This window comes from Felis catus, chromosome B4 (assembly GCF_018350175.1).
Source record: "Felis catus isolate Fca126 chromosome B4, F.catus_Fca126_mat1.0, whole genome shotgun sequence".
Taxonomy (NCBI): domain Eukaryota; kingdom Metazoa; phylum Chordata; class Mammalia; order Carnivora; family Felidae; genus Felis; species Felis catus.
The window spans coordinates 135,684,679-135,697,838 of NC_058374.1; positions in this window are offsets into that span (position 1 = coordinate 135,684,679).

Consider the following 13,160-nt stretch of genomic DNA (forward strand, 5'->3'; position numbering starts at 1 on the left):
GGTGGCCCGCAGCCCAGACCCCTCCCCGCACGCACGTACCTAACTGCTCCCTTACAAGGCTCCAGCCAGCGGCCTGATCTCTGCCCATGCTGCCCTGAGACTTCCCCATCTCCGCTGAGGACGGTTCCATTTTCCAAATACTTGGGCCCCAAACTTGACTCCTCTGTGCCCACCGCACACTTTCCCCACGCTCACTCCCAACAGCAAGTCCTGATCCGATCTGCCCTGAAAATATGTCCAGAATCTGACGCTCCTCATCCTCCACCCCCCCACTCCCCCCACCCCCGGTCCAAGCCACTAGCCCCCTCCTCCCCGCCCCCACCTCCTCTAGCTGGTATTCCTGCCTCCCCCACTCCCCTGTCCAAAGAGCAGCCTGAGCCATGATGGTAGGAGGAGGTCAGACCAGTTCCCTCCCCTCCGCCCCTCCCCCCCCACCCCTCCAGGGGCTCCTCACAAAACTCAGAGGGAAAACCCCCCTCCCCCCCCTCCGCCCCTGCCTCACCCGGGCCCCATCCCTTCCATGGGGACCCTGCCCAGCCATGCTGGCCTCCTTGCTGGCACTCACCGCCTCCAGGGCCTTTGCTCTCACAGCTCCTCCGCTAGCAGCAGCCTTGCAGGGCTCCGTGGCTCTCTCCTCCTTCGCGCTCAAGCTTCGATGTCAGCTTCTCAGTATCTCAAACCAGACCCACACATCCTGCACTCGCCACGGCCTTCTCTCCTTGATTTTCCCTCGGACACTTACCACCATGCTTTATGTTTCACTCACGCATTTCTTTCTTTTTTAATTTTTAATGCTTTACATTTTATTTTTGAGAGAGAGAGAGAGAGAGAGAGAGAGAGAGAGCACGAGCAGGGGAGGGATAGAGAGAGGGGGATAGAGTATCCCAAGCCGGCTCTGCAACTGAGAGCAGGGGGTCCAGTGCGGGGCTCGGACTCATGAACCATGAGATCATGACCGGAGCCGGAGTCGGACGCTCAGCTGCTCAACCGACGGAGCCACCCAGGCGCCCCGCGTATGTATTCATTTTAAAGCCAGTCCTGTGCTCTGGAATGTGAGTTCCACAGAGCAGGGGGTCCTGCTGACTTGATCACTGCTACGTCTCCCTCCTGGAACAGTGTCTGGAACAGAGTAAGTGGACACTCAGCAAACGTGTGTAGAATGAATGAACCTGTATGATTTCACCACTGGTAATACAATCCTTTTTCTTTCTTTCTTTTTTTAATTGTTTTTTCATGGTAGTTTACTTATTTTGGGAGAAAGAGATAGAGCACGAGCAGGGGAGGGGCAGACAGAGAGGGAGAGAGATTCCTAAGCAGGTTTCACACTGCCAAGCCCCCCACCCCTGATGTGGGGCTTGAACTCACAAACCGAGAGCCATCCCCCCCCCTCCCCCAGCAGCTGGTTTAACCTCACGACCCTCTGAGATCCTGCTGCCACCAACTCCCTTTTACAGCTGAGGAAACTGAGGCTGAGATGGAACTCGCCCAGCTCACAGAGCATGTCAAGGTGGACAGAGATTGGAACTTGAGTTTGCCTCACCCTAAGCCCTGGGCAGACTCTGAGGTCAAACCCCTCTCGTCTGCCCTGGCCTGGCTGTTGGGGGCACTGAGGGCAAGGCATGGAGGAAGTGGGTGGGGATGGAAGAGCCCGTATGTCAGCCCTGCTCTGGCCTCAGTTTACCCATCTGTAAAGTGCCGCCAGGGAGCGCGGGGCATCACTGGAGCCTGTCTGTCCCCCCCACCCCCACCTGACCCTCTTGACCCGCAGGCTTCCCCATTGTATAGTTTGGTGTAACCAGATCAGCTAGATTCTTTTTTCCTTGTACGTAGAAGAATCCGAATTGGTTCAGCTTTCACCACTGACACCTGCTCCACCCAGAAGCAAACTGGAGGCCCCCCCATCGTCACAAAAAGGACAAGAAATCAAAAAGCAAAGCGCCCCCCGCCTCCGTGACCTCCAATTCTCTCCTACCTCCAGCCTGTTTCTCAAAAGACTCATCTCCGCCCTGTTGTGACCCTTCCCTTCCTGGTCCCCCCTCTCATCTGCCCTCCTCCTGCCCAGGTGCCTGTTCTCAGCTGCTTCCTGTCCCCATCTGTGGATGGGGGCTCTCGTCAGTGTCACAGTTACTTGTCAATACAGGATCAACAACAATACTGCTAACCTTTGTTAATAAAACCACAGACTGAAAGGCTTTACTGTATGACCTTAAAAATATAGAAGTATCGAGGTGCCTGGGTGGCTCAGTCGGTTGGGCCTCCGACATCGGCTCAGGTCATGATCTCACAGTCCGTGGGTTCGAGCCCCGCATCGGGCTCTGTGCTGACAGCTCAGAGCCCGGAGCCCGCTTCGGATTCTGTGTCTCCCTTTCTCTTTCTGCCCCTCCCCAACTTGTACTCTGACTCTCTCTCAAAAATAAATAAACATTAAAAATATATATACATAGAAGTATTTCCTGTTTTGTTTTTGACCAGAGTGTCCTAAAAGCCACAGGAGCCTCTGACCACCATCCCCACATCTCAAGGACACCTCAGGGCACAGACTTTGACCTCGAAGACCTTCTCCACTAAAGGAAACCGGGATTCTTTGGAACATAAGGAGAAAATGAGAATGGCCCAGGATGCCCTGTTGTGGCCAGAAAGGAGAGCCACCCTCAGAAGTACTCGGCGAGCAGAGGAAAGACAATGGAACGATCCAGTCTCCCCCAACGCGAGCCAAGCTGTAATAATACGACCTTCAAAAATTATTAATTGAAATAATTACAGTCAGCTTGAAAAAATTCACTCTGTGAAAGGTCAGGGCTGTAATGATACCCAGAAGAGAAAGGTCGAGATAAGCATTCCAAGAGAATTGGAAAGATGGCTGCCCTGTGACTTGTTTGGATTTTTTATTGAGCTTAGTAAGTTGGGATGTGTTGGTCTGTGCACCCTCTGTCTCTGTCTCGCTCTCTCTCTTTCTCCCTTTCTCTCTCTCTGCCCTTCTCATGCGTGCATGCATGTGGTTTCTCTCTCTCTCTCTCTTTCTCTCTCTCTCTCAAAATAAAGAAATAAACTTAAAAAAAAAAAAAAAGAATAAACTTTTTCTGTCCCTGGGGAGCCCCAGGGACCACCCAGAACCACCGGGGTGGAAGAGGTTTCTTCAGGTGCACTGCACGGGGTCACCGTCAGTTGTCCAGGAGAAGGGGGCATCACAGAGCATGTCCACAGTGGTCAATTAGCCAAGTGTCATCCCAGGAGAGGCAGCTAAGGCCCGTGTCCCAGCCGAGGACACAGTTCAACATCCACATCCAGTGACCTCAGCGTGTCCTGCGAGATTGTCACAAACATGAGATGGCATCCAAATTTCATCACCAAAGCCCCAAGAAGAAACAAAAGCGAGGATGGAAATAATGCCTATGGCCTTGACATTTTAGAAGCTTTTAAGGGTAAATGTTATGGCGGAGTTGTTCTCGGACCTCGCCTCGGGACGTCTGTAATTGTGGCGCAGACAGTTGACAGGGATTTCATCCAGTTTGTAATCAAGGATGGAATACTCCAGAAGAATTGGATTTCTAAGTCTCGTTTATCATAGAGACGAGCTTTCGGGAAGGAAGTCCGCATAGCTGTGGCTGTCCCCTCCGGGGACTGAGGTCTCCTGACAGTTCCATCAGCAAAATTCGGTGGGCGGTTTCCAGGCCGCCTTTCTGACTTTCTGGTGCCATCTGGCTGTTGACCATAAACTCTCTGTGCTTCTTAGCCTCCTGCCCTCTGACTGTCATCCTCGGGAGGACTCTACGTTCTCCACCTGTCCCGTCCACTCTAGAGTCCCTGGCCCTCTTCCAGGCCCCCCTCAGGCATCTCGTGCGCATGTGGCCTGGCCTCCGGGTACCCTGGCCTTCTTCCAAAACCGAGCCCTCATCCGGCCCACAAAGGGGCTGCAGGACCCAGAGACACCATCTACCTGCTCAGCCTCTGGAAACGGCAGCGTCAACCCTCCTGGGCCCTCACCTTCCCCTCTGCCACCTCCTTACACAGTCAACCACCAGGTCTGGCCCATCTCCCACCCCCCCACCCCCCCACCCAAGGCTCTCAAATATGCCTGCTCCTTCCACCCCCTACAGCCGCCCTCGGCCAGCCATCCGTCCAACCCTCGGTCCTGTCTGAGCACCCACAATGTTTGAGGTCCTAGAAATGCAAGATGGACGAAGGGCTGCCATGATGGGACTTAAGCCAGCACTGCGCGAGCTCTACCGCGCGCACCGTTCCCGGGGGACTGGTGACGGCGCAGGCTCTCGTGCTGCGGGTCTGGGCTGGAGCCCGTGAGTCTGCATCTCTAAGAGGCTTCCGGTGCCGCTGCTGCTGCTGGTGGCCCCAGACCTGCTCTTTGAGTAGTGAGGTCCCAGATTACACAGGGGTTTTGGGTCTTGCCAAACAGGATTAGCAGACAGCATAGGGGGCTCAGAAGAAGGGTCCTTTGATGAAACTGAAGTTTACGCTCCCCCCCCCCCTTCCCGGCAAGTGCAATAGACCCTGGTTTCTTTCATCAAAGCCTCTTCCCCAAGATGGGCCCTCCCCCCACTCTTGGCCGCATCAGGAAATCTCCCATGATGCTTAATGAGCCTCTCGCCTCCTGAGCTTGATAACCGAGATCCCCAAGGCTGTCAACCCATCTCTGGGGAAGAAAACAAACGCCCCTGCCCCAACCCCCTCCTCTGTCATTACATCCAGCCCCAGACTCCAAAAGGGTTTTTCCCCAGCCAGCTTCATGCCCACTCCCAGCAGCCCTTGATGGGTCTCCTGCTTTTAGGAAACCTGGTCCAACTTTTCCTTCTGAACTTCCCAAAGCTCCCGGGGCTGAGGATGAGGTCCGGCCCTGTTAGATGGCGCTCCAAAGCCCACCTTCCTGGACCTCCCCTCTGCCTTCGAGCCCTGGATTTATAGGCTCCTCCAACCAAGGGCACACATCCTTTTTCCTTCCTTTCGCCCCTGCTGGTCCTCAGCCTTAGAATGGACTTCCCCTCTGCTTGACTGACCCTTGAGTGTCTTAACAGAATTTTACACTGTTTACATCTATTTAATATCTATGCAAGCTTAGGGAGAACATATGATTTTGACCATTTTAGAGATGACAAATCAGGGGCACTGGGGTGGCTCAGTCGGTTGAGCATCCAACCCTTGATTTTGGCTCAGGTCATGATCCCGGGGTCGTGGGATTGAGCCCCTCGTGGGCTCCACACTGGGCGTGGATCCTGCTTAAGACTCTCTCTCTCTCTCTCTCTCTCTCTCTCTCTCTCTCTCCCCCCACCCTCTGCTTCTCTCCCCTGCTCACATTCTCTCTAAAATAATAAATAAATAAATAAATAAATAAGGCACCTGGGTGGCTCAGTCGGTTGAGCATCTGACTATTTCGGCTCAAGTCATGATCCCAGGGTCATGGGATCAGGCCCCATGTCAGGCTCTAAGCTAAGTGTAGAGCCTGCTTAAGATTCTCTCTCTCTCTCTCTCTCTCTCTCTCTGCACTCTCCCCTGCATGTGCTCTCTCTCTCTCCCGCTAAAATTTTAACTAAGTAAATGTATAGATGACCACTCAGAGGCTTAACAAGGCTGGGTCACTTAGTTCAGGTCACACCGGTGGGCCATCTAACCTAGCTAACCTAGCTTTGGGACGCAGGAGAAACGGTTTAGAGTTTATCCTGCACACACCTGGGGGGGCCTAGGGGCAGGCAGGGGTGGGACACAAGTGAATATTTTAGGGGAATATCTCTCTTATAGCAGTGGGAAGCTTGGAGGGTGCTGACAGGCTGATAAGGAGGCCACTGAGACAACCCAGAGGAGAGACACTGAGGCCACTCTAAGGCATCTCCCCCGGGACTGGGGGCTGGGGGGCCGGCCAGCTGCAAAATCCACAGGAGCCGGGGGCTGACAGGCTATGCAGGGCAAGAGGAGGCAGGCATCTGGAAGGAAGCTTAGGTTTCTGGCTTGGGCCCCTGGATGCCTGTCGTTTGTGATAGGAAGCCTGGGCTGTGGCTGGCTTCGGGGGGAATCGGGATGAATTCAAATTGGGGGTGTGCTTGAGATGCATCGAGGCACCGGTGACATCCAGGAGGGAGGTCAAAGGCAGATGGACATTGGAGCTAGAGCTCCAAGGACAGATCTGGGCTGGAGACGTACAGTCGGAGCGCAGGGATGATGGGTGCCTGGACGGAGCCTTGAGCGGCACCAGGGTTCAAAGGACGAAAGAGCGTTGCCAAATATTTACCTTCAGAGTGGTGGGTTGGGTTTTTTTTCCCCTCTTAAAGAAAATGAGAATGTTCAATTTCCAGCGCAGCCCGTAGAGAGCTGGGAGGTCATCACTCCCATGCTCACAACAAGAAAAAGGTGAGCAAACTGAAAATCAACAACCTTTCTCAGATCCATTAGAGAACCGGGGTCACAGGGCAAACCGGGGCCCAAAGACTGGAGAGAAAGGCAGGTCCGGGGAATCACAGCTGCTTCGGAGCAGAAGCCCCCAGCCGGAGCTTATAGTGGTAGGAACACTTCAATGGCAATTGCCACTGGCCGGAGGCTCCGAGTAGGCAAACTCGAGAGAGAAAAGCTGAAGGAGACCCCCACACTGTCATGCAGAGCTTTGGGCAGGGAAAGGGACGAACCAACTACAGTAAAACCTTGGATGGCGAGTAACTTGTTCTGCGAGGGTTCCCCAAGACGACCAAACGTTTCCAATAAATTTTAACTTGATAAACGAGCGATGCCTTGCAATACGAATAGTATGGGATGCCGAACGTCACGTGATCGCAACTGAGCCAGTGGTTTCCTCTCTCTGTGTCTCTGTGGGTGATCACGCTCGGATGCTTGGTCTCAGGCCGTGATGTTTGGCAGAAATCAGTGATTTTTCAGAACGTTGAAAGGTCCCCACGACTGGCACCCGTGTATTTTTGGTCACTTCGAGGCACCTACAGACAGTCCTTGGCTTTTCCAGACAAGAGTAAGCTTAGGGATGCTTTGCTTCATTCCAGGTGAGGCTGCCTGCAGATACAGACCCTTTCCTCTGCTGCCTAATTGCCAGTTACATTAAATATAGTACATGACAAAAGTTTAGTAACGCTACGTTGTATTACAGTATTGGAGTCATTCTTATATGAATAGTTTTTGGGTTGCGGAACGAATCATCAGAGTTTCCATTACTTCTTATGGGGAAATTCGCTTTGACATACAAGTGCTTCGGATGATAAGCATGTTTCCAGAACGAATTACGCTCGCAAACCAAGGTTTTACTGTATTTTGAAATATATCACCAGGGTTTTGTTCTTTCTGCTCGCTGTAGTGCCCAGGTAGTAAAAATTTTCCTCTACCCTCTTCGGGTTTCCAGCTGAGACTGACATAAAACAGATTAACAGCAGAAAAGCGTATTATATTTACATGTACTTGGATGCCCTCACAAGACAAATGAAGGCCCCAAGAACGATAAGGCCCAAGCGCTTAGATACTAGGTTGAAGACGGAGTAGTGATTGTGGAAAAGTAACTAAAATACGCGGGGAGACTAAAGGAAGGTTAAGAGTTATCCGAACAATGTGTGTTTGTGCAAATTTCTCTTGACCTTAACTTCCTGTCTCGTGATAGGAGTGTTTCTTCCTCCTGGTACAGAGAAGGCACCTTTCACATGGGCATTTTATCTCCTGGAACTAAAAAAGGGAAAAGGGAAGGTCACAGTGTACCCTGTGTGCATGCACTGTTTTTCAAGTGCCTTTAATTCAACGTAATCAATATGCCAAAGCAGCACATTTGGGAGGAAGGAGGGGGGTGCTTTGAACTCCTTTAGCAGCAAAGCCAGCCCTTAAAGGATGGGACTTTACCAGAACCTTAGCCCACCTGGGAAAGGGAAATTAGCCAACTCCACGTGCTCTGACCTTCCAGTCTTATATACGATAAGGAAAAAAAAAAAAACTAAGAAACTCTTCTGAAGGTCATAGCCCAGGGACAGGACTCTGGCCTGCCAACAACAACAAAAACCAGGCAGATTTAACTATAAGATTATAGAACACTTCTCCCCATAACCTTCCCAAACAGAAAGCACCAGGCCCGAATGGTTTCACTGGTGAATTCTACCAAACATTCGAAAAAGGGACACCAATGATCTATGATCCCTTCCAGAGAATAGAAGCAAAAGAAACACTTCCTAACATTCTATGAGGCCAGCGTTACCCTAAAACCAAAACCAGACAAAGACGTTACAAGAAAGGGAAACAATAGGTCGATATCTCTCATGAACATAGATGCAAAAATCCTCAGCAGAATATTGGCAAATTCAATACAACAGAGCATGAAAAGAATTATACACCAGGACCAAGTGGGATTTATTCCAGGTATGCAAGGCTGGTCCAACATTTGGGAATCAATTAATGTATTCCATTACATCAACAGGCTAAAGAAAAAATCATATGACCATATCAATAGTTGCCGAGAAAGCATTTCACAAAACCCGACACCTATTCAGCAAACCAGCATAGCAGGGAACCTCCTCACCTTGACTGAGAACATCTACAATCTGCCCAAACTTCTGCAAATTTAACCTGCCCTAAAACATAAAGTCTGTTAATTTGAAAAATACTGTAAAAAACAAGGAGTACCGGACTGACTCAGTCAGTTGAGCATGTGATCTCGGGGTTGTGAGTTCAAACCTCACATTGGGTGGAGAGATGACTTAAAAATAAAATCTTAAAAATTTACCATAGGGGCGCCTGGTGGAACATGTGACTGTTGATCTTGGAGTTGTGGGTTTGGGCCCCGCATTAGGTGTAGAGATGGGTTAAAAAATTTTTTAAGGATCTTTAAAAAAACTATAAAAAATTTAAAAAAAACTACACACACACACACACACACACACACACACACACACTGTAGTATTTTGGATGCCCAATTCTGCATCTTGCTTTTTCTCCTAACACACCTTGGAGGTTGTTCGTGGCAGGACAATCAGCCAAGTCTCTCAACCAGGTTCCCTGAGAGATCTACAGAAAATGATTTGGAGGTCTATTTTCTCAACTGACCCAACGATGGGACACAGCTGATACCTTCCTAGATGCATAGGAGAAAAGTGAATTCATGATTCTAGTTCCTTCTCTTTCTTCCTTTCTCCACTTCTTCTCTCCTTGTGTCCTGCCCTTCCTTCCTTCCTTCCTTCCCTCCCTCCTTCCTTCCTTCCTTCCCTCCCTCCCTCCTTCCTTCCTTCCCTCCCTTCCTCCTCCCTCCCTCCTTCCTTCCCTCCCTCCCTCCCTCCTTCCTTCCCTCCCTCCTTCCTTCCCTCCCTCCCTCCCTCCTTCCTTCCCTCCCTCCCTCCTTCCTTCCCTCCCTCCCTCCCTCCTTCCTTCCCTCCCTCCCTCCTTCCTTCCTTCCCTCCCTCCCTCCTTCCTTCCTTCCCTCCCTCCCTCCTTCCTTCCTTCCCTCCCTCCCTCCTTCCTTCCTTCCTTCCCTCCCTCCTTCCTTCCTCCCTTCCTTCCTCCCTCTTCCTTTCTTCCTTTCTCTCTTCTTTCTCCCTTTCTTCCCCTCCACCCTCTTTTTTTTTTTTTTTTTTTTTTTTTTTTTGCAAGAAAGGGGTGGCTACTACAAACAGTGCTGCAATTTAGACATGTCTGTTCTGGGGCATGTTCAATAACCTCTCTGGGCCGTGATAGATTTTCATTCTTTCTTTCTTGTTTGTTAACATAAATAGGTCCTGTCCTTTAATACGTCGAGACCACTGCTCTATTCCTTATCCCAAAGGTTCTGACATGTGCTTTTATTACAGACTTTTTCTAAATGTTCTGCAGTTTGGATTTTGATTTCCTCCCCACCCCCACCCAAGTGTTATTTAAGAGGCTTTGACATTTGCCGGAATGTAGGACCTTTGCCGGGAAGCGGGGTTGTTTCTTTTATAGTCTGGGCTGAATTGTGTCCCCCTCAAAATTCATGGGTTGAAGTCTTAATCCCCAGGACCTCAGAATGTGCCTGTATTTGGAGATGGGGCCTTTGCAGAGGTAAGTAAGATAAAATGAGGTCATATGGGTGCGCCCTAATCCAACCGACTGGTGTCTTTATATAAAGAGATTGAGACAGAGGCACCTGGGTGGCTCAGTCTGTTAAGCGTCCAACTTCAGTCATGATCTCGTGGTTCATGAGTTCGAGCCCCGCACTGGGCTCTGTGTTGAGAGCTCGGAGCCTGGAGCGAGGGCATTTGTCAAGTCTTCCTTTGTTATCTGCCAGTGCGTATGTTAGGTTTTTGCGAATGTCCCGCTGGTGCCTGAAAGGAAGTGTGTTCCGTTTTCAGAGTCTAGAATTTAATCATCTCAATCTTTGTTAAGTTTATTTATTTATTTAAGTAATCTCTACACCCAGTGGGGGCGCTCAAACTCACCACCCCGAGACCAAGAGTCGCACGTTCCTCTGACAGAGCCAGCCGGGCGCCCCTCAATAAGCTCGGTGACATCACCCTTCTTGATCAAGTCATTTCTGTCTTCCATATCGTTACTCATTTAGTTTTATTTCTGATTTTGCTACTGGACCTGTCATGGGAGGTAATTAGTCCAAAGGCTAAGAGACAAGCGTCTGACTTCAGAACTTGCAGGGCACAAGACTATGCAGTGAACAAGATCCTCATTCAGAGGGGAAGGGAATGAGGCATGGCCCGGGATCCCTGGCCGGCTCCTGCTGGACAGGAGTGACAAGGGTCCTTGCTTTGGCAAAGGGCTAAGCTTCTTCATTACCCAATATGGCGGCCGATGTGGAGGCCCAGCCTCCCTTTCCCCGCCTACCCAACCTGTTCTCCGCTCTGCTGGTCAGAGGCTTCTGCCTGGCCTCTTCACTTACTGTCCTGTACGACTTCAGAAACCTACGGATCTCAGGGGGAGGCAGGGGTCCTTCCTGTTGGACTCCATTCTTGCCTTCCCTTCCCTCTGGGATCCTGGCCGTCGAGGCGCTAAAATTTGCTGCCGAGCTTCCCAAGATGGTCAAAGGCTCTGCTGCCTTGTCTCCAGAACTTCTGCCCCGGGCCGTACCCCCGGCTTCCCGCCCCACTCTCGGGTGAGCAGACGCTTTTGTGGTTTGGCTCGGGTCGCCTGCGTGTGCACTCCGTCTGGCTTTCCCAGCTCTCGGCGGATCCTCACTCCGAGGCAAACCTTCTCCCGCAGAGCTGGAAGCAGAAATCCCGATTTACCCCCTTTCCAAGCACCATCACCCCTGCTTTCTGAGCGGAATCCTACTGGATTCTGCAGCTCCTGGGCTTGGCCACCACAACGGCCTGGCGTTCATCTTTTTTGGGGTCTGTTAGATGAGTTAGGCTCCTTCTCTGCCTTCCAGCTTCCAAAGTGTAACCACCGTCTCCTTCCCTGTTAGTTCTGCCCTCGAGGTGTTGTGCCTTTGTTTGCTTTTAATGTTTATTTTTTGAGAGAGACAGAGACAGAGAATACGAGTGAGGGTGGGATGTAGAGAGAGGGGGACAGAGGATCTGAAGCAGGCTCCGTGCTGAGAGCAGCGAGCCGATCACTGGGGCTGAAACTCCCGAACCCGTGAGATCGTGACCCGAGCTGAAGTCAGCCGCTTAACCGACTGAGCCACCCAGATGCCCCGAGGTGTCGTGCCTTTAAAAGCGTCCTTTTTGTGTCACTTTGGTTAAGCTTTGGAAGAAAATAGAAGTGGCACTTCCATATACGATCTCAATCTCCCTGCCAGCTCCTGGGGAGGGATGATCATCCTGCTTTACAGATAAAGAAACTGAGCCCCGGAGAGGTCCCTTGACCCGCCCAAGGTCACTATGCCAGATGTGGGACGTGGCCCCAAATCTGTCTGCCCTCCTCCTTTCACTGGGCAGCCTCTGGCTGTGACTCACTGGTTGACCAATCCAGCGGCACAGAGAGCTGCTTTCCTGCCCGGAGCACTTGGAGAAGAGACACGGAACAGAAGAAGCAGGCAGGAGAAGGCCTTTGGCAACCTGGCCAGGGCTATGTACGGGCCGGTTCCCGCCCAGAGTTTGGGCTGACGGTTAAAGCTCGGGCTTCCTGGGCACAGCAACCTGATTCGAGTCCTGATCCTGCCCTGGGCTAACCTGTGACGTTGTCCCGCCTCGGGGGTCACGCTGGGCCTGCTGCAAGGATCGTTGGAGCACCCAGCCCCCACCGGACACCTGTTACCGTCCCCTTGGACGGTCTTCGGGACTCCAGGACAGTGGCTTTTGAACCCTCAGGTTCCTGGAACCCGCAGACAGCCGGGCCCCATCCCTGGAGTTTCTGATTCGGTAGGTCTGGGGCGGGACTTTGAGCGGCTGCCTTTCCAGCAGTTTCCAGGGGCTGCTGCTGCTGCTCGACCGGGAACCCCACTCTGAGAAACGGAATCCTATTCTGCCCTAACCCCCAAGGCCTCGCAGCTTCCTCCACAATCCTGCCAGGGGTGCCCCTGGCCCCCGGAGGTGAATGGCAGTGTCCAGCTGTTCGGGGGAAGGCCCTGCCCGGACTTGGCAGGCAAGAGGAAACTCGGGATTGTGTTCCAGTTCTGCCTCCCAATGTGGGGACAGCAATGGGTCAGCCTCCGTGTCGGCCCTGCCTCACCTCTCCCTGCCCCCATCCCGGCCTTGGTGACACAGCAGAGACACGGTCTGCTTTCTTCTCTCTCGGCCCCGCTGGCCAAGGGGTTCTGGAGGGAGGGCCTGGGTTCCATTCAAGCGCAGGGCCTGGAAGATACTGGATACCCGGCAGTGTTGAATGAATGAATGAATGAACTGAGGCTTTTCCCAAAAAGTCAGCTCAAAGTGCCTTTCTACCTGTAAGTTCTTTGGTTTCAATCCCCCTGCTGGTGTCTCAGAAGGACAACGCTAACCACAAGCCCCACTCGAAATGGTGACCTCCGGGCCAGCCCGGGGAGGCAGGTGAGTTGGAGGTTACTGTCCCCGTTCTGCAAATGAAGACACGGGCGCTGGAGGGCGGGGGGGGAAGCCACCCGCTCAGGTGCTGGCAGGAACCAGCACCCCTCTGGGCACTTGGTCTTCCAGCCTGGACGGAGGCATCGTCAGAGGTGACTGATGTCAGCGATGCTGAAATCCAATCAGCTACAGGGGGGCAGTGACCCTCTCTGCTCTGGAGCTGAGTCGGGAAGCACGAAAGGCCTCTCGTCCACAGGTCGGTGTGGCGAGGGCGTCCCTGGCAGGGGGCACAGCCCG